Here is a 22270-nt window from a genome sequence, read left to right on the forward strand (position 1 = left end):
GATATTTTGTGGCATTCACTAATAATTGTCTCTAGACAACTTTAACATGCAATGTGAATCCCACACTGCATTCACCCCCCATCAGAAGCATTTTGCATGGAAGCTTTAAGCAAACTGTCTAAACTAAACCAACCCCACATTTCCTTACTTCCAAAAGGCAGTTAGAAATCTCTGCGTTCTGTGCTCTGAGTATAAGTCACACAGAGCAAGTTTTGTAGCCATTTTTCCTCAGAAATGACAGACCATTACCAATAAAGCATAAACTCATATTGCTTGCAGAAGTGGAAGTTCAAACTTCAAACTGCTTTACAGAATAGAACCTAAAAATAGCATTCTCGTGCGTTCTCTCTCTCTCTCACCCCTGCCACCTATCCCCTCCTCTCTCTCATAATCTAGTAAAAATGTTAGTGTTCAAGAGCTTCAAGACTACCTTACTGGAGAAAAAATGAGGTAATTAAATCTAGCAGCCTACCTCTGGCAATGGCCCACACTTACATTTTCTAATACTCAGGAGTGAAGAATAGCTTAGCTAGCCAGTTGCACTAAGTTACATTGGAAAATATCTTCAAAATACTAGCAAGAAATCAGTTCATGCCCTGAAGCATTAGGATTGATATCCCGTGTATTTTTGAATCTTGACAGAATACTGACAAATGGTATTTTTATTCTTTTGGAACTCCACATATCAGCTTCAAGTAAGAGTCACTAATACGAAATTTGGTCACATTGTTCCTTCTTTGTAAGACCCTTCATTTGTAAGAGCAAAAAAGCGCACCATCTTAATAACAGTGCTTAGAATCCTTTACATCTTGAAAAAACAGCAGTTAATTAATTTCAAGCTGGTCCATAATCAGTGATTCTTTCCCCAAGTATCTTGAATTACAATATTTATTTTTAGCCTTCTATGATTTCAAAGGAGAAACAAGGAAAAACTGGAAGATTTCAAAATCCTATAGAACACAGAGCAGTCTTATGATCCCACATATCCACTTCTTCATTAACCACTGGGGTACGAAGGAGAGTGATAGTCTTTTCCAGTGTAATACAACAGGAACCCATATAAGTTAGTGTATACTGCACCATTTAGATACGAGAAAACTGTCCCCACACGGGATGGAAATACAACGTGAAATGTCTTCCAAAGCGAATGTAAATTTTGCCCAATTTCAGTCACAACCTTATATCTATAAGTGTTGTTTTTGTTTTTGTTTTTTTTTCTTATCCAAATCTTCTTTGTTTATTTTAACTAAAAGACTACAGATTTTTAAACTGAATGCAAACCAAGCAAAATAATGGCAATACCTTGGAATGCCATCAACAGTCTTTTTGAAATAGCAGCCTTTGCTCCAGAAAGCCACAGTCTAGAGCACAGACTCAAAGCAAGAGCTGGTTGAGACAGACAGGGTGGGAAAAGTGAAAGACAACAAAACAAATTGGATTTGGCAGAAAAACAGAAGTCTCAATTTGTCATTTGCCTAAGTAATAATGGACAGCAGTGATAACTCATAAGGAAGGCTTGAAAGGCAGATAAGTACTGATTGACTGGGAGCACTGTTGCAGTGTGGGAGAGCTATCACCCCCAGATTATTCAGGGAGTTTGCAGACCCCAAGGTGTAACTGAGCAATTTTCTTAATCACGATGATTTAGAATATATTTCCATTCCTGTCTCAACTCATATATCTACAAATGTTCATGTCCAGCTTTATCTACTTTCACTCATAAAATCCTTAAGTGTGCATTTATTTGTCCATTGCAACTATTCTATATCACAGGTGGACTATGCTCCTAAACTGAGCTGTCCTACAGGTTTATCTTTCCCTGATACCTGAAAAGAAACTGGTAAGTACTCCACAAGACTGGAAAACCGCTAATTACAGATTGTCTGGCCACTCACAGAAATGTTCAGAAACACTAGCTGGAATAACTGGAATAATGGTTCTGTGTTCCTGTATGAACTTTTAATCCTAAAGCATTGGACCCAGAAGTATTACATTTCCAGTTAACTGTGCAGTGCAAGCAGTAAGCAGTTAAACTGATACCATTATAAGAATAGTTGCTCAGCTTGAACTGACCCTCCTACAGAAAAGTTTTTAGTTCTTGCTCTGAGTATAACAATTCTCAGCTACACATGCTACCCCTCAGCATCCTTTGATTATAAATTGAGAGAAATTATGAAGATTCACAAGTAGCATCAATAGCTTCTCATAATCCTTCAGCCACCTCCCTCTCTTTGCATCATCTCTGGCAGTGTTCTGTCCAAATTAGTGTGACTGCAAATGTTCATTGAAAGAAAGCTCTGTTGAGTGCAGCCATCCTAGATGCCAGTACTTCTATGATCAGTCCTTTTTCAATATATATATATATATATATATATATATAATTTTTTCCCCTGTGTAGAACAGAAGGAGTGCAGACACCAAGTAAAGAGAAGTCTGTTCAGAAGAAGACAAAACCCATAACCAAGCTACTATGAAAGAAGTTCAGATCTTCCACTAACACGTTCTGGGACTCCAAGTAGATTTGCACTGCTGTCTTGGCCTGCATGCTTAGTAAAGAGGTACTGCTCTTGGCAGAAAAGAGCTGATAATCAAATCCCAAACTGTGCCCCAGCTGCAGCTGAATATAACTCAACTATTCCAATTCAGTGCAAAGGTAAGCATTAAAAACAACAGCACTGGGAAGAGCTGAGCAACCAAATTTAGAAAACTCTGCAAAATGCACCTCAAAGGATTTGACATATTTGACAGGAACTTCATTATCTTCACCCAAATTCTAAACTGGTGTTTATCAGCTTTGTGACATTACAGCAAGTTATGCCAGTTGGGAACCTGCTCCACTGCAGCTATGTGTTTTGTAATTGCCAAGTCAGGATCTGTGATACATTAAGGTTGTTTTGCAGAACTTCTACCATACTGTTCTCTTTATGATGCATGATTTTCATTACTCAGAGACTATGATCTCAACATATGTTTATGGGAACAGCCTGCTATTTATTACTCTCAAAGTGGTGTCTCATGCTGCACATCACTGTGACAAGCAATTAATTCCTACTGAGTAATTAATTATTAATATAAATATTTAAGAAGTATTCCTAGTAAAAGTTATAATTATATTTATTCCATAAATATAAGTAACACAAGCAATTACTGCCATTATATTTTAAAAATATTATATATGCAGTTACTTTTAAAAAATGACAATAATGTATCAATGATACAGTATTTCTTCAATAAAGTCAAACAACTACCAATTTCTTGTTGAGGTTGTAAAGCCTGTGAGTGACTCCAGGCCTCACATACGAATGAAAGCAAGGACCAAAAAAAAGGAGGAGGAAAATTTGTGCAGTGAACTCCAGGTAGAACTCCAGGGAAAGGGATGCCCAAAGAAAAAAACAAGAAACTTCTGCAGTACATGTTATTCTAAAATGCACCTCAGTTGCATACAAAATACTCAAGTGCATGAACAAAGTAGAGCCATCAAGGGAGTCAGCAATGCTGTCAGACTGCTTGCCAGGTCACAGCAGGAGGATGCACAGGGACAAAACTGAGCTCTTCTCCAGAGACCTAGGCATGAGGAGCCCCGACTCTCTGCAGGTGCTGCTAGAAGGTGGCAGAAAACTGCTCAGAAGCCTCAGGCTCAAAATCCACTTGAATGCCAAGCCTAGCAATTTAATTTAAAGCATTTTTGCACTAAGGCAGGTGAGAAGTACAAGCTGGGGAAGAAGGTTAGGAACCAGCTCCCTCTGTGCCCAGCACCCGCTCTCAGCTAAGGGTGTCTCATGAAGCAACCTAGCACAGCCCATGGAAAAAAGTAAGATTTTAATTTAAGGTTTCAGATTGTTTAACCAAAATTGCAGGGGGGAAAAAAAAAAAAAGTATTTAAGCATTTTTTTTTCAAACCATCTGCAAACACCCAAAGAACACAATGTTTGAACATCCATGACATGCAGAAAAAAATCCATTGCTTTGTCATAATTTTCTTCTTCCAGTAACACAAACAAATATATATCTTTTGAAATTTCCTACAAAACAACTGTCATTTTTAACATCTTTGGTTAGAGGGCAATTTGTAGAGTTACAGCCTTTCAAATGAGCAGATGTTCTGTTTTCCAGAGGGAAATCATACGGATATTAGAGTAACTACAAAGGAATAAACTCTTTGTACATTGGCCTGGCTTCTCTTTGGTGTCTCTGTGTCAGTCTACTCTTTCAAGGGCTGTGCTGTAGTGATTGAGAAAGCAAAGATGCCAGACATACTTCCTCTTTATTGATGCTAAAAGCCACAGAATAGGATTGTGTGATAGGAACAGGTTATCATTTTTCCTTAGTTTGCCAACAACGACATCAACAGTGGCTGAACTCCAACCTGGACAAATCACAAGATCATCTTATTCATAGACAGGAGCAGTAGTGCAGCTTTTTACATGTAAAAACAATAAAATAAAATGAAATGAAGCCAAATGCCTCCCTGGAGATGTAGTACTAATTATATACGGCCTCATTTCTCAGCAATACATATTCTTTACAAGTACTATCAAACTGATTGTACTTCTGCAGAAGACAGCTCCTCTGTTATGCTACAGCAATGGTGCTTTACACAACTCCAGAATAAGTATTTCTACCTTCACTGTCTGTGTGCCTGAAACTACATGCAGAGCTATTTAATCACTTTGGATTACATGAAAAATTGTTTTGAGAATTTTAAGACATGTTTACATGAGATATCTCACTAGTCATCTGGAATAATGATCAGGTCATGCCCTGAATTTCAAGAGATTGGTCTTAACTATGAAGGCTATACCTCTAAATAAATTGCCTAAATAAGGACACAAAAAGGCTGTCATTAAAAAAGTGTGATGGTGAAGAAAAATTCTTTCAATTTAAGTGGCTTATTTTCTGTAACAGAAGATGAACAAACTAACTAATGCTGCTTCATTTCTTAATGGGCAAATCCTTTCCCTCCATTAAGAAAAGTGTTGATGCGTCTTAGCTAATGTATGCTCTTAACATGGCTCAGCTTTCTTGCATTTCTGCACGTGGACACCTGAATCAGCACTTCACTAACTCTCCCTCCTAGGAGAGCACAGGGGAAATGAAACTGAAACATTGTCCAAGGAGTGAGTGTTTGCTAAGCTTTTGCACAGCAAACTACCTAGAATGTCTTTCCCTCCAACATGGATCATCAAGTTTTGTATTATCCCACATGCCTGGGAACCAATCTCTGCAGAGCAAAATCAGTGGACAAATACTATGAAATAATACCATCACACAATATGCTCTATTAGTTCGTATTTAAATATATTTTACGCTCATTTTCTGGTTTCTATCATGAGGACTAAAAAACACTGTCCTGCTAGCTCAGAAAGCAAACTATGTAGAAAAGGTAGCCAGTGAATGACACAAGAATCAAAGCAAAACATACCCTGCAGAGACTCCAGCAGTACTTGGCAGTGCTCACCTAACTTGGATCAGGAACCTTTACCTTAAAACAACTGCAGGTTTCAAGTTATCTAGGAAATCTGAGTCATCTTTCAATATCTTCAGGTATTAATTGTCTTTGAAAAAATCACAGTTATTAACTGTGATTAAGCTACTATTTATAAAAAAAAAAACAAACATGAATGGGTGTCAAGCACTACTCTAAGCTCATATTCACTCACTGATGAAAGCTCCTTCAATATTTCTGAAGTTCCTCTTTCTTCTGCTGCTGGAAAGTCACAGAATCATTCATCTTGGTATTGTTGAAAGGTCAAGTTCATTTTAGGAAACCCAGGATGCAAGCAGCTACTGTCTCCCCTGCTGCTGTGCATTCCTTTTTTCTGTTCTCCTTTTAAAAAGCATTATCCTATAAAAGAACAAGATCTGTTGTGACCCACACTTACTAGCTTCATATGATTCTGTAGCGTGCATATTCTCTAACGATGGTGTGCCACAGAAGAAAAAAGGATAGTTACACACTTCAGCTCTGATGAGTTTCTGCTGTACAGTGTCCCTTTAATTCTAGGAGAGTCAATGTGTCATTTATTTTTGATTTTTTTTTTTAGTAGTCAGTTCATCACATCGGATATTAGATAATATCCCATAATTATTTCTTATTTATCTTCCATTACTTCTGAAAGTAAGGCTTACATTTTTCCCCTCATATACAATAAAACCAGGCATTTTAAAATAACTTTGTAGCATCTCAAAAACACCATTCTCTACATGTTTTTTTTTTTTTTTTTGAACACTTCCATTTTCATAGTCACCTTGGACAAATAATGCCAAGCCAAATGTTTTTAGTACTTTGAATAAGTTAAAAATGAATTATTTAGAAGAGCTCAGAAGAAGGGAAACAGGAATTCATTAATTAATTTTGACTTAGTTGATTTGTGAGTGGTTAAATCAAATGACAGCAGCTTGGAGCCATAGGTTACTGGCAGAGATAGATATAACCAGAGCAAGCTGCAACATAAACGTTGAGGCAGCAAAATAAAAGGCAGCCAGTGGGATTTTAGGGCAGAGACCCCCCTAATATACCCTATTTGAGACCCAAGGTTGTAAGCTTTCAAATGAGCACCTAGCAAAAGAAATGCTTCTGCAAAGGATGCATGCCAATAAACGCAATGCAATTGAGCACCAGGTAAGACTCCACTCTTCTACCCAGGTGTTATGCATTTTGATTCCAGCAAATTCAGTGAACAGGAAAGCTGTGAATGCATATATCCAAATGAGATATTTGCTTTCTACCTCTAGAATTTAACAATCTGCAATCAAGTGAACAAATGCCACTTTTCCAAACTTAGTAGAATTTGCCAGCATCAGATCACAACATAATTCCAAAAATTGACTCAGGAGAAAATAAATTGGAGACATAAAATACTTAATTTTAGACACAAACTTTCATGAAGATTAGAAATACTGTATCATTTGTCAGCATGGGCTTTCAAACTATCAAGCACATTTACCTGACTGGTATTTGCTAGGTAATCATTTAGGTTTATTTCCCATAAAACACATCTGAAAATAAAATTCCCCCTTTTCAGATATTTCAGAGGAATAACAAAAATATTTCAAATACAATCTTTGGAAGAACACTTCAATCCCTTTCACAAAAATAACTCCACAGCAATGACATGAGGTCTCTCGTAGCCATTTGTCTGAAGTGGGATTCATCAGCCTAGCCTTATGATACTTAAAAAGCATTCCTTACTCAGCACAGATTAATACAAAGATAACAACTATTTTCTCCCTTCCCCTAAGAAGTGCCTCCAGTTTTGTGACAATTTTCACAAGAACACTTACAGATTTAATTTGTTGTGGTACAGGCCAATCGTCAAGTGTTCACTGGCGAGGAGAAAGAAATTTTGTGTACCTTGTTTTATATAAAGACAATCAAACAAAAACAAAATTTCCATAAAAAGGATATTGATGTAGAAACTTATTTTTAGGGATCTCCAGAGAAAAATTAAAATATAAGTTGTTGCCCAGACAGTTACGTTAAGTCAGGTAGCACTGAAGTATTCATAGTCCTGCCTGGAAACAATGCAAGTCACCGCTTAATTTTGCTCATGCAATTTCTACTTACGGCAACAGTGCAAAGAACATCAACCACCACCAATGAGCTACAGCTTTATAACAGGATTAAACAACTTTTCTAGTATGTGCCAGTCTCCCATTAAGTACAGCCTAGAAAGTGGACAGAAGGTTAAATCTAGCAGCAATAATGTGAAAAAACAGCACCATTGCTTAAGGCAACTCTTTACAGGCAACTTGCTATGAGAGATGAGACAATATGAAAAGTGTTTTTACAGTTCTTCTTTAATTTTTCTGTGCTGAATGTTGGTTAGCACTCAAACATTAGGTCACCACTGAATGCAAAACATTACTTAAGGTTGCTAAATGGTGAGCTTCTTATAATCAATAGTAAATACAAAGAACAGACTTGTAAGACCTTTCTCAAAAGCTTTGATCGCCATATTAACACTAGGGGAAAAAATATAAATACAATCTAGTAAGATAGGTGGTACTTGATGAGAAGAATGAAGTCTAACATTCAAATATGTTTATCAGATGCAGACAATGTATCTGAAAAATCCTGAACTTTCAGTTCTGAGAATTAGCTACACTTTAATAGCATTCAGGGAAACAATGAGCTAATGTAGAAGCTGTCTGTTGAGTCACTGAACGTTGATTCAGTCTGAATGCATTCACCACAATGTACCGAGCTACTAGTCGGGAATGAGTGGGAGTTCATTAGCATACAGAGAAAGAAATAAGCATGCTGGTGCATTGTATCATCTGTTTCACAGTGTCATAATTTACCTATAGGAATTGTGGTTAATGAATAACTTTTAGGAGACCTTAGCAACAATCAGCAGTCACACTCTGCCTACAAAGAAAACAGCAAATTGGTTTAAAATCACTTCTTAGCATATGCAGTGAAAACCATTACATGCTGTCAGTATGTTCAAGTCATTTTGCTAATGAGATGAGACAGGTTGTGTGACAAAGAGAGCAGCATGTTTCTCAGTGGTGAGAAGTAATGAGTCCGCTGACCAGTACGAGAACCTGGATCCTCAACTATCCTCAAATTAGGCACTTCTCCATTTGGCAAATCACTCATATCTGCATCCCAGCGTCCTGTTAAATTTTAGGTTTCTGGTGTTGGTTTTTTCTTAATCTATGTTTGGCTGAAACAGAAGGGCATGTTCTGACAGTTGAGATCACATGCACTCGTCTACACTTGAGGGCTAGAATTATCTAGCTGGGCTTTATAGGTCAGTCATTTTATAATACAGAGTGTCAACGATGATCTTGTGTCTGTTTGATCAACCATTTTAGTTATACTCTCTACAATCAAAGAGCTAGCTTTGATGAAGAAAAGAGACAACCAAACTTTGTAGCCACAGAAAAAAAGTAAATGTCCTTGAGGATTGTGCCCCTTTCATGCTGTGATTAATTAAGCAATTAAAAGTATGATTGGTCTTTTTAAAGATGTCATAAGATGCAGCAGCTTCCCATTATCCAGAATAAATTAATATCTTCAGTTCTTTTTAAAAGCACTAGAGCTGCAGGACAAAATGTCACACACCTCAGAAATTGGAGAAGTTTTCTCTTCTCAAATATCGTTGAAAAGAAGGATGAGTCAGATGGACACGCCAAAGCTCTGATAGTTCTGATCATAAGTATTGTGACTATTTCTATGCTGTATCAATAACTCATGTTGCTAGACCAATAGATCTTTGAAAATCAACCAGCTCTCCTTATCCCCTCTTCTCCCCAGGACTGTATCCCATGGGATTCTTACAAGCAGATCCCTCAATAGGCCAAAACTCTACCCTTGTGAAGGGCTGCAGTTTGCCTCATTTACTCATCTCAGGGTCCTGTACTACAGCTGAGCTGGCCCCCAGACTTCAGATCCCTGACCAGTTGGCAAGAGTCAGGTCCAGCAGAGCCCATGCCCTCATCCGCTCCCCAGTCGTCTGTGTTAGGAAGTTGTCAATGCACTCCAGAAAACTCTCACATTTTTTGTTTTTAGTGTCCATCTCTTTTAGATGCCTATATTTGGTCAATGCTCTCAGACATATAGTTTTATTTTTGGGTGGTCCTATGTAGGGCCACAAGTTGGACTTGATGATCCTTGTGGGTCCCTTCCAACTCATGATATTCTATGATTCTGCGATTTTAGCCCTTCAACACGGAGCTGTATTCCCACAAACCCTAGTGTCTCCTCGTCAACAAAAACTACGTGGAAGTCAACAGGAGCTTGCTCACTCATATATGCTTCTGACTTCATATCTGATTAAGTACAGGAAAACCAGACTAGACAAAAGCTAAGAAACCAGTATAAAAATAAAATAAAATAAAATAAAATAAAATAAAAACTTTTCCAACATACCAAATATTTTTTAAAATATCAGACTGAACACAGAGCTACAGGTCAGATATTCTCTTAGATTTTGAAAAAAAAAGTAATGCAAGTCTCCTGTCACTAAACAAAGGCTCAGCTACCTTCACCTGACTTGAAAAGCTTTAGATTTGCATCAAGAGAATCAAACCCTGGTACCTTGTTCTGGCTGCTCTTGAGGTATATTGAAATTGTGACTTATCCCTCAGACCAAGATGAAACACAATTCTGTCAAGCTATCTTTGGCCACTGAAGTATTTCAAGCTTTCTAAGTCACTCTTTTCTCACCACTATCTGCTGCAATGACAGCATGTCTCTAGTATATCTTTCAAGTAAGAGAACGATAATAAGAACAAGAAAAGGGGTGTATGTAACACAATCAACAGTTTAAACAACATTTCATCTTAATCCCACTTGTTTTGCTAGTTATTTCCCTGTGCTTACTGGTACTTTGAGAAGAAAATCACTTATTCATCAGGAAGTTCATATTTATTACTTCATCAGCTGATTTAGTTATGCCTCAGGAGAGCTTTGAAACTGCTAATCAATGACTATACCGTGGCAAAAAACTTTTGTATTTCTGCCTTTCCACATAGCTTGACAATCACAATTTCAAACAAGGCACAATAGGGTTTACAAATCCTATCATGAGGAAGGACAGAAAATCTTGAAAATCTATTGCATTTTACCATTTTATTTTGCAATATACATTAAACAATAAGTGCTTTATACACAGAAAATCAATTCTTAAGAGGCAAAAGAATAACAGGGCAGGTCATTTAGAAAAAATCCATGATACATATTTAGAATTAACACAATTAATCCATACAACCCTCTTAATCCAAAAATGTCATGCAGTAAATTGGCTGACCATTTTTAAGGCAGGTGGTAGCATATTAACAATATGGATGTGCCAAGTTTACTGGAAACGATTCACTTAACTCACACAAATGCTACTATAGCCAGACCATCACTTAGCATGTCAAACATCGATAACTATCTGATGCACTTAAATAGCTTAGGAAAATATATGGGGTGGAATAATCAATTTTCAGGGGCAGAAAAGCATTCACTATGGACAGCATTTTGCAGTCCTCCTTAAAATACATAGTTTTTCTATAGCTACTTTTATGGAAGAATATTTACAACCTGTCTAAATGTCCATAACAAGGTTATTGGTTAGAAGTCCACAGGAAGTCATAGCACAATATAGACAAAACCTCAGAAATACAAAACTATCAGTTTCACTTAGATGCATCCTTCCCGCAACACATTACAGGGTCTCACAGTCAACACTGATCCTTCAGCTTCACCTAGACCATTTCAAGTCTCTGGAATTTTTACTTTGTAAGAGCAGCAGTAACATCTATATCCTGGTCTTTGCACCTCTTAATAGTAAATATACATCTTTCCTGTTAAAAGCTCGACACTTGTAAATGTCCTCATCCTGCAATGCTTTATCACTGCAAGAGGTAGTTATCTGAAATTACTGTAAAAGAAAACATCTCTCGGTTCTTTTTTACTACTTCAAAGTTAAAAGAGCCAGTCCTACGAGTATGGCTGAAGAACATGCCGTTCTTTTCAGTGTAAAGAGCTGGTAATGGAGACTGGTGGACACTTGATCAATGGTGTTCAATCAAATCAATCTAAAGTTTACTGTACTGTTTAAATACAGAAAGACTGAAATACAAACAGAAGATAGAAAATGTTCTATTTGGCATTTTAAGACAAGTCACAATCCAAACTAGTTCATTAAATGCAAGCTGTGAAACTTAACTTTGATCTATAAGTCACCAGAGAAAAGGATAGTAAAAAAGAAAGCTGTGATAACTAGATTTTCTAATTTTCTTTCCTTACAGCTCTCTCAGAAGAGATCCAGGCATTCCTTTGGAAGTTCTTTTCTTCCAAATAACTTGTCAATAGATCTGTTCTTAATTGTACGTATAAGGACAAGTTTTCATTAAGGTGCAATTAGGCATGCAACTCCATTACTATTAACAATGCAATGAAGAATAATAAGGCAGAAATAAAAGCATTAACATTTTTTCAAGGTAACGGGTAATTCTTAATGGAAACTGTGTGCCTTAATTTCCTACCCCTGGTAATACAAATGTATTGTCAGATCATGAGGACAAAAAGGACAAACCTTAAAAACAACAACAAACCACCTCCATCCTACCCTGCCCACAGCTAATAAAAATAAAAGTAAGAATGAAATCTTGGCCTTATGAAATGCAGTAGGAACTCTTTTTCTTACTTCACTTGAGGAACACTTCAGCTCATGACTAGTGATTTAGCAATTTCAAATATCTTTAGTAAGTACAGATTTACATGCAAATCTATAATATCCAGGAATATGCCAGAAATATGAAAGAGAACTTGGTCATAGCTAAAATAAGAGTTGATCCAATATCAGATGAAGAGCATGAGCATTTTTCTATTAACTTCAGGAGGTTTTGGATGGTGTCTACTTGGAGTCACACACTGAGAAGGATTTCTATGCTAACCATAGTGTTTTCTTTGCCAAGGGAAAATAAAAATATATTTAATATAACGACATTTTATCAATTATGAAAGCAAACGTCTGATCTCCAGCTCTAGAGTAGGAAGGAAAGCTTTATTTTTTTGGTTTTAACAAAAACCAAAAAAAAACAAAAGGCACAGAAAAACAAAAATAAAAAACACTCGCCTATCACATTATTATGAAATCAGAATGGGAGAAAATGTTTTCTCTGTAATTGTATTTTAGTTTATGTATTTACCATATTTCCTATTGCAAAAAATACTAATTCACAGCAGCTGCTATGAACAACAAGTTGACAACTTAACAAGAGAGCAGACAAAATATTTTATTAGTTTTGCCTGGTGGTAAAGATCAACACACATTCAACAAATTTAAAGAAATAACCTTCAATCCAACTCTTTAAGGTGTTTTTGGGTGAACTCCATGTGACCTATTGAAAAGCTCAATACACAGGAAGATTTAAGAAGACAATTATAGAAGATGATTTGCTGGATTAGGCCAGTGGTCATAGATGGAATTGAGCTTCAGTCACAGAGATCAGTAATGGAGTTTATAAAACCAGGGCAAAACCTATACAATAGAATCATATGTCTGCAGGTAATTCCCTCTCTCATATAAATTAGCTGAAGGCTGGTTTGTTGTTGGAAGTATGAGGGCTTTTAACAGCTTTGAATGATGTTTTCTTTTATAATCCCCATTTGTATGCCTGTACAATTCTATTCTTGCTCTTCCTGTAAATGGCCAATGACTTTCTCGAATAGTGCCGAGCACTTTGCTTCAGCAGCTGGAAACTACCTGTGTAAGGCTTATATAGAAAGCACAGGGGCCTCATACTCCAGCTGTAACAAATATTTTAGAAACTATGCCAAAAAAAGAATTGCACAGGAAAAGTGTGTGTTGTGCTGCTTATTACCAATATTTAGGTTTTTATTGTTCGTTTTGCTTTTATATAGTTTTCTTTGGCAAAGGTGTTTGTTACTGTTCCCTTCATTCACATACATAGCGTGCTGAACATATTCTGAAATGGCTTCTCTTTATATCTTTTTTTTATGGCAAGATAACAACTATTTCATTAAAAAACTTCTATTTCAGCGCTCAGAAAATCTCAGAAAATACTGTGGAAAATACGTATGTGCCAACATCACTATGATTTTTTAAGGTATTAAATATCTATTTCTTTTCTCCTTATGCTCTTTTTATTGCTGCCATGACCCTGAGGAATGCCAAATTGCCCTCTTGGACTGCTATGAAAACTGGAATCAGGCACCTAACAGCTTTCCTCTGAACTGCAGGACTCTCAAATTTCAAGGATGTCTCTTTTCTCTGTCTCTTTCTCCATCTCTGCTGGAGACATGAGAGAAAATTTCAACATACAACTGTGGATCACTGAAAATCCTTCTGGTACATAGACTGCTGCAGTTCAGTGGTTTTTCTTAGGAAATATTCCTGTTATGTTCTCTGTGCATCAGTGCCTGTCCTCTATTTTTATCTTTTTTTTTTTTCTTTTTCATAAAAGGCAAAAGATGAAGTCAATCATAACATAAGTCCCTTAAAACAAAAAAAAGAACAACTCCTCTCTTTCTTCAGCTGTAGTTGCAGGACTGCTGCATGTAGAACTGGCACAACATCGAGGTGAGGAAATCACTCCTGCACTATACAAAGTAGGTAAAATCAGTCTGGCCTGACCTCTCTGAAAACAAGAACAGTTTATTAAATTGCTGTTACTGCTATCAATTCACAGGTCCAATTGTACAAGGATAATGGCCCTTTAGTTGTATCAGTAGTCATCTCAGAAAAAACAGCCTGAGTCGTTTTCTGTATTTTTTTTCCTGATGGTACTTAATTGCCAAAATATTAGGTGGTTCAAGTAAATCAAACAGTAAATCATTGAGACAACGGAAATCTATGACTCATTCACAGAAATTTTAGCCCTGCTTGTGTTAACATGAACAGCCATCTCTTGGCCTAGAGCCAGGATGACTTCACACAGGTAAGTAAAAATAGAGCCAGTTTTTTTGCATTTACAGTAAAATATGATGGCTCATGTAGGACACCGGCTCAGCAACAGCCACAGCTACAGGATTACCCTTCCAGGATTACAACACAATAATGTTCAGTCATTGTGTATGAGGTGGATGTGGGAACTTGCCTCCCATACTTCCCTCTGCAGTGCATCAGCCATACCACATATTTGACAAGAGCTGCTCAACTTGAAGACCAGCAGGATGCTCTGCCTGGGGGACAAGGCCATCATTATAGCTGGATGACCCACAGAGCTTTTAACAGAAATATTCAAGTCTCTCTGGACTAGCAAAGAAGTTACGAACACGAAAAAGAAAAGGCTGCTTCAGTTGTTAGGACAAGATAGTAAAATAGAAACAAACAAAAAACCCACAGGCGCCTCTATGCTTCTAAACACTGTCAACTTACCACTTCCTACATCCAACTCTAAACCAGGTCTCAGACCGTGCAGAGATGCTCACCAGTTCAGTAAGCCTCCAAAGGATGTTCCTTGCCACGTCTAGTATCAGAAGGGACAGAATACTACACATGAGGTCCTAAGAAGGACAGTTGGTGTTTGATGAAAAGAAGTTGATAAAAAGTGTTGCTTGTCTTGAAGTGTCTGTACACATACATATGTATATCCATGCACATACATCCTTTGAAATAAAAAGATTCAATTTTATAAGCTTCCTACTTTAAGTCCTAGCTTTAGCCAATTGCTCTTGTGAAATAAGGTCTAAAGGTTGGTAATAATCAACATTTATGAAGACTGCTCTCTTTGCTCCCATGTCATGTCTTGGCCTGTTAGGATGAGAGCTGTTGTTACTTTGGAACATGTACTTTGGAAACCTACTCAACCATTTTGTCAAATCCCTTCCAATCTTTTGGTTCTGGACCATTTCACTCCAGTGGCTTGTCACAATATATTACTTGTTTCTAACCAGACAGACTGAAAAATACTTTTCACCAATACATTCTGGCAATGCATCCTGTTTTCACAGCTTCTCACAGCTGTAGTTTAAATCATAAGGTGCCAGGTACCTGACAGGCAGCCATGATGCCACAGACACATGAAAATACACTGTGAGGAACTACGCAAAAAGCTGAAGACAATTTATGAGTCTTGGACACCGTACTTGGATTTTCATTGTGGGTGGCCTTCACTACTGCCTTTGCTAACAAGGAGTAACAACACACGCAAAATAAATGTGTGTCTAAACTCACTCCTCTATGACACATCCTTCTAAATTATTTAGTCCCTGTTTGGAAAACAATCTGTTTCTAAATTCTTTAGAGAAAGGAGCCTGCTTGCCAAAGGGGAAAAAACATGACTAAAGCAAACTGAAGAAAATACTAAGCTATGCAATACTCTCATTTGGCTATAAAATGAAAACTAATTTTCATGAAAGTTACGATACAAATCATGTAAATCTCCCTTTACTCCTCACAAGAAGTCTCAGGCTAAGCACCAACAGCAAACTCAGATCTTTTCTGTGCAAAAATCTGACTCATTTCTGAAATGGACCATAAGGGTCTTCGCTACACTGGGCCTTGAGTCCTAAATGTCCCAGGATCAGAATACATGACACATTATTATTACAGAGCATAAACATGGTATTATATTAATTTTGTAAAATGTATTAATTTGCCCTTGCTATGCATAGACTTCTCGCTCTATTTACCAAGCACTTACCAAGCTCTAAATCTTCACTATGCCTCCTAACACTCACTTATCAACGGTTGTCATTAGGTGCATAATGTTTTAGACAGACTCTCAGTGTCCTCCCTTCTCATTCTCTCCTTGGGAAAACATGCAACATCCACTCAAAGCTTGGTTAACTGGTTAAAATATACTTTCCGTAAGCCTATGATTTTAGTGAGGCTAGTTAAATATAAAGGAAAAAACTATCTTAGCTCATGTATTAATCAAACAGAATCAAACTGCACTTCAGTCTGAAGGCATTTCTTGAGATGTGGAGGAAATAAGTTTTTATGTCAATTATTTTAAGGTTTTGCCTTGTATCTCATACCTCTCTGTACAAATCTCATCTCATTTTTATGCTATCATCCTTACAACAACAACTTCAACATACAGAGACACTCATTTCCACACTTGCACACTCCTGACCACAGGGACCAATTTACGTTATCTGGGAAGCAAATGTGATCACCATGCAGAAAGCCTTAGAGAGGCAAGTATACATTTACCAGGAGAACCAGTAACACTTTTCTCCATAGCAGATGATACAATGGCCACAAAACTGCGCCCTTTCAGTGTTCCTCGGGGCAACAGAATATAAATTGGTCCCTTAAGAGAAAAACATCACTGACAAAGGAATATTTATATATTTGGTTTCTATAAAGTGCCAGAAATTTTACCCTAATTTCCCCTCAGTCTGATATAGGACTTGTGTCTACATAATCTATCAGACATCTTTGTTCCCACCCCTCAGTGTTTAGGGCTTCAATAAGGTTGTAATCCCTGAGAATCCCTGAGAAGCAGAGGGTAGCTTTCCTGAGCACTGCACTTTCAAAGAGCACTGGGACTATACAAGTCTGTTACCTTCATCACCTCAGACTAAACTGCTGGTAAAACAAACATTAAACTCTGTTACAGCTCTTATTTTCTGAATGAGGCTTAGAGACCTTTGCAGATTTGTCCATACGAGTGAATAGAAATGGGCACTAATGTAGAAATCAGTGATATAGTTTTCTGTTTGTGGCATGCAGGCACACTGCTGTTCTCACTGCCTATTTCTCTCATTTCCAGCCTTCTCAGCACATGCTGTTCCAATACTACTACTTAAAATCAGCTCCATGGAGAAACCTCTGAAGTCCTTTGCTTGTCAGCCAGTAACCAAACACAAAGCTTACATTTCTTACAGCTCCTACCCGTTGATCCAATTGCACAAGTTTGCCGCTTGCAGTGCCAGCCCTGATCACCCACAGAGCTGACACAATGAGCCAGTGGCTCAGCAGCTGCACCTGGCGGGTACGGCTGAAGAGCTGAAATTATGAAATTAAGCTTGGGATGGCTGACTTGCAGAACTACATCAAGGGAGCAGAAGGACAGCTGATAACTGGGGAATAAGAGAGCATATTGCCCTGTTCACTAAACACACTACTGTGTAAAACACTAAGCAAACTGGACATGCTAAAAATTCTCCTCTTTTTGCTGTTTTAATGTTACAAATGGGCCCTGATTATCATTGTTTATGCTGAGGTAGCCCTATGGTCACCAATCATAATAAAGGATGCATTGCATTGGGGTGGTAATTCATACTACAAAAAGATTTTCCTGTCCCAAATGTATCTGAAGAGGGCAATAACAATTTGATTAGGCTGGGGGAAAAGTGTCAAATTCCATTACAAACAACCTCCCTTAAAATTACACTATGTATAATAAAAATAAAAATGAAAAAATAGGAGTGATTTGTGTTAAGTTCTCATTGCTTCAACAGTTGCTTTCAAACCATGATAGAAAAAAATCAGTCTCAAGATCATGTACACTTTACAGAAAAGCTCTGTTCTCCATAAAATTGCACAGTTAATTCAAAACACCTCATTTACAAGCAATAGGCAAGCTGAATATTTATCCATATTCTGATGAGAGAGGCTAGGGTTTTGTCTTTACTTCATTTTCTTCAGAAACGGACGTAATTTCTTCTTAAAAATCTGACTGGAACCTTCAAACATCTGCAGCAAAGCTCCTTACTAATACAGATTCTGGCTTATGTTCTCCAATGATAGCTGTCACGGGTTTTCCAAAAGATTAAACCTTCAGTGTTACGTTAAAAGTAGAGTAAAATGAACTCATTTAGAACTGCAGAGTGAGAATATGGTAATTTAAATTAAAAAAAAAAAAAGAGGATAAAATAAAAAAATCCACTTCCCAGTTTGCCACTATGACATAAGACATCACTCTACTTTGTGTTTGTGATAACTTCAGCAACTTTCATTTCAAATCACAGTTTATCCAGAGCTGAAATATCAGGAACTGTTGGGCAGTCAAACTCTGAAGAGCATAATCTTGTAACACCACAGTATTGTGAAACTTAGACTACAGGCATGGATCCAGAATACAATAATTAAAGGTTTGCTTCCATCACAACCCCCCTGGAAGAGAAAATCTAGGTTCTTAGTGGGAACAACTGACCAATTGTTTATGGTTAAATCCTTCAGATCTTCTGCTCGAGTGCAGAGTAAAACAGTTACTTAGCAGACTCCTCAGGATACAGGATCAAGGGGAATTTGTGTGTTATAGATCCCAAATTGTTTTACAAGACGCAGGCAAGCATAAACACCTTTATTTGACAGAAGTGATTGAAACACAAAATTTAGGTGATATATACCCCAGGTGAAATGATAGCAGAGACAAGAACCAATTGCTCACCTCTAACACCGCCTGCTCAAATAAACTCATATCACCTGTTTGTACTTACTCAGGACAAACTGGGACCAATAGAAAACTGCCAGAGTACCTGGCATGCTTTGCTCTGTAGTAAGTGCCCTATTCCCACAGGACAGCCTGTGCAATTATTGCTTAAGAGTTGCTTTTGTGCTGAGGGTTGACATTTGCAAGAAAAGTCACAGCTGCCAAAGGAAGAGTAACGATGCAGCCTTGTGGTAAACATAATGAACCAAAAAAAAAAAAAGGGAGAAGGGGAAGAATAGCTCCTCAAGAGCACCACTGGAAAAGCTGGCTGTTGCTTCCAGATTTGCAGTTTCCCTGAATTTCAGGCAGGTTATTCATTACAAATATTTACCTGGCAAGTTCTGGCATTTTTCTTTAAGATCTATGTTGCTCGAAAATATTACTGACACTTTTTTTTTCCCCCCCAGAGTAAAATACTGATTTTCAGGTAAACTTGCCTATGTCAAGGCTAAAAAGGAAAAGGTGAATTACAAATAAAACTCAGGTCCTTCATTTTTTTCGATATAAAATATAACATTAAAACAGTCTTTTTAGGTCAGGCTATCCTTCCATTTTTCTCTGACTAAAAATTAGACAAATTTTCTCAGCCAACAGAAAAATGGAAGAATGTTTCTGCTTTGTCTGTTAAAAGGTGAAACATTTCTCTGAGGCATGCCAAATATTATAGATTCCGATGCAATCTTCCTGAGAAGTTTGGCCTACTCAGGTTAAATTCTATAACCACACACTTCTGTGAAATGATGTCTTTTGCTCCTCCTTTTCCTAGAGCTGCTATATAAAACTATATTTTACTTTTTGAAAAAACAAGAGCAGGAAATTTATTTCATGAGGCAGGATATTTGGCTAGATATTTGAGCACAGGAAGGAGTCCCATTGAGTATTTTATTTAGCAATGATTTTCCTTTTTGGCAGTCTATAAGACACAACCTATTCCATTATACTGAGAGCACTATAAGATAATCCATTAACAAAACCCACCCACATTCACACACACACATTTATACATACACACGCTTTGCATATACCGAGTAGTTCATTTGCTTTCAGTTGTATCTTTCCATATTACAACCTTGACCAATCAAGGGATCCCAGGCCTGTCATCAAATCCTAGTCTATTCAAAGTGTATAATTCAGTGATTGGCAAATAATAATAGGAACTATCATTCTGGATAGATTAGGGAGGTGATGTATGTGTTGTAGAATGTCAGGTTCTTAACCCTAGGTTACTACTCCAGGTAGGTGACTCCTCAAGTTCTCAGTTGAAATGTAACCAGTATACCTTACCATGTGACCCAACTGAAAATAACTGAGACAACATGCCAGACTAGTTGCTAACATTGGACAGTCTCTTCAAAGCTACAACCAAGATGATTACAGAACAAACAGGTATTTTTTGAGCTAAGACAGATAAAAATTTTCAAAGAAAACAACAAGAACACAATGAAAGAAAATGTTCAACAAAAGTTGATAAATATTTTCATACATGGGACTTCTGATGATGATGATCCCCTTTCCAGTCTTGTATACACCAATGTTCAAACCCAACAGAACAGTAACATGCAGCTATGTACATTCAGAGAACATAACGACAGTGCTGATGAAGTGGATGACAGTGAGAAGTTAGGTCCATGGTTGGAGTATGTTTGAAAGCAGACAGATAATAGAAAAGAATAGCAGTAAATTGCAATATAAGTTCTAGCAGTAGCCTTGTCAGATTCAGGCCATTTCCTTTTATTTCAGTGTACTGTTAAAACTCCCTTTAGCAAGAATATAAACATGAAATTTTAAATAATAGTTGCTGAGCTGTTGTATCCTGATCAGAGACAGCTAGCAAGGCTCCCAAAGGTTAGAATCCATGTATGATAAGAGCTGAGGGAAAGAAAAAGTTTCTGTTCATTTCTGTTTCTTTCAAACAGAATGGAGCTTTTTTTCCCAGCATGACTTGGTGGAAACTTAATCTCTCTTGATTTGATTACTACCTTGATTTCACTATGGATGGGATCCTCCTGTCAGAAAAGTCAAAAGAAATTTCTACTGTGACAGTAATGGGCTTTATCTTGTTCATTTGAGATCATTCCTTTGAGTCAGGGGGTGTTCCAGTTTCTGTTAAACAAAATTAACACTGCCTTCTTTCTTTTTTTTTTTTTCCTTTTAAATACATGTTCCACAGAATAGTTTCAGTCTCATTGATTCAAACTGCTAAGTACTGACTCGTTTGCAAAAATAGCACTTATTCAACAGACAGGAAAAGTATTTAATTTTCCTCTAATCAAAATTAATAAAGATTCTAATCATTTCATTGAAACAATAGAGACAATGGACTCATTTTCCTTCCATTTTTTTTCATAAATTCTCCTCCAACACACACACACACATTTATTGTAATAGGAATTTAGGAATTTCATTCTTGAAATACATAACTGACAACCTTCTGTGAGCCCCTTCAATGGCAATCATAGTACAGGATTAGTACTGAAGTCTTACCTTTGCTGTCTTGTCTCTTCTTCAGAACCATCAGCATACATGACTTGTACTGTACTGGCCAACAAGTTGTGTCACCAACTGCACTCTGCAGAAATTAAAAACAAAAAAACAAAAAAACTTTGGAGCTGTGATAATATACTTTTCTCTTCCTACACCTTCCCAAACTATGTAATAGCATTGCCATTTTACCAATTAGAAGTTTTACTATTTCATGATTAAACCCAAGGTGAAAGATAAGCAGGGGAAAAAAAAAAAAAAATCAAATTTCTCCTTAGCCTGTAGGATCTAGTGTTTTAGGTGCCATCATATAGTAGTTGCTTATGTAAACTAATGATGGCTGAGGTCAAAATTTCTGCATTGTAATACAAATTGCATTTCTCTCAGCCACCTGGAGTTTGTTTGCTCTTTCCTTCTGCTAATAGCTTACCAGTTCAGTCTGATGTTTTTAAATTTCTCAAATCCCACAGCTGCAGCTTCCAAATTCAAAATTCATTTTGACCTACAATGGTAGGATTTCAATTGTATGCCCTCATTAACACACTTTCAAAGTTGAAAATCACAGCTGTGACCATACAGAAAACAAAGGACAACAGGAGGTTATAATCCAAGAGAAAAAATATTTAGAACACTGCCTTGCACTGAACAAATGCCTGGCTGCAAAGCACCTGAGAATATTTCCCTCAGAAAAAAAACGTCTTTCTCCTATGGAAAATTGTTATAACTGTTATGTTGAGGGAGTAAAAAGCATTGACAATTTTTGGTACAATGAACAAGAGTAAGGGAGATATTTATTGTAGATTGAAGCCCCCAGGTATCCTCCAACTCCAGAACTGTATAAGTAATGGTGTGGTAGGATGAGTAAACAAACCAGATATGGTAGACCTACTTCTGTCTGATCTTTATTTTAGAGTAGTTTGTATTTTCCAAGATATTC

The 22270-nt window shown here is 37.1% G+C and overlaps 1 long non-coding RNA gene across 1 annotated transcript in view; it reads right to left on the bottom strand.

The window, feature by feature from the left end:
• Positions 1-13533: 13533 nt before the first annotated feature.
• The window catches only part of LOC121077479, a 156730-nt gene continuing 147993 nt past the window's right edge, over positions 13534-22270 (bottom strand). The window contains exons 3-5 of the long non-coding RNA XR_005824077.1: positions 21337-21421; positions 14844-14934; positions 13534-14647 (exon numbers count right to left, since the gene is read on the bottom strand). This is a non-coding gene — a long non-coding RNA (uncharacterized LOC121077479). The remainder of the gene's footprint in view (positions 14648-14843; positions 14935-21336; positions 21422-22270) is intronic.

This window comes from Cygnus olor, chromosome 13 (genome assembly GCF_009769625.2).
Source record: "Cygnus olor isolate bCygOlo1 chromosome 13, bCygOlo1.pri.v2, whole genome shotgun sequence".
Classification (NCBI taxonomy): domain Eukaryota; kingdom Metazoa; phylum Chordata; class Aves; order Anseriformes; family Anatidae; genus Cygnus; species Cygnus olor.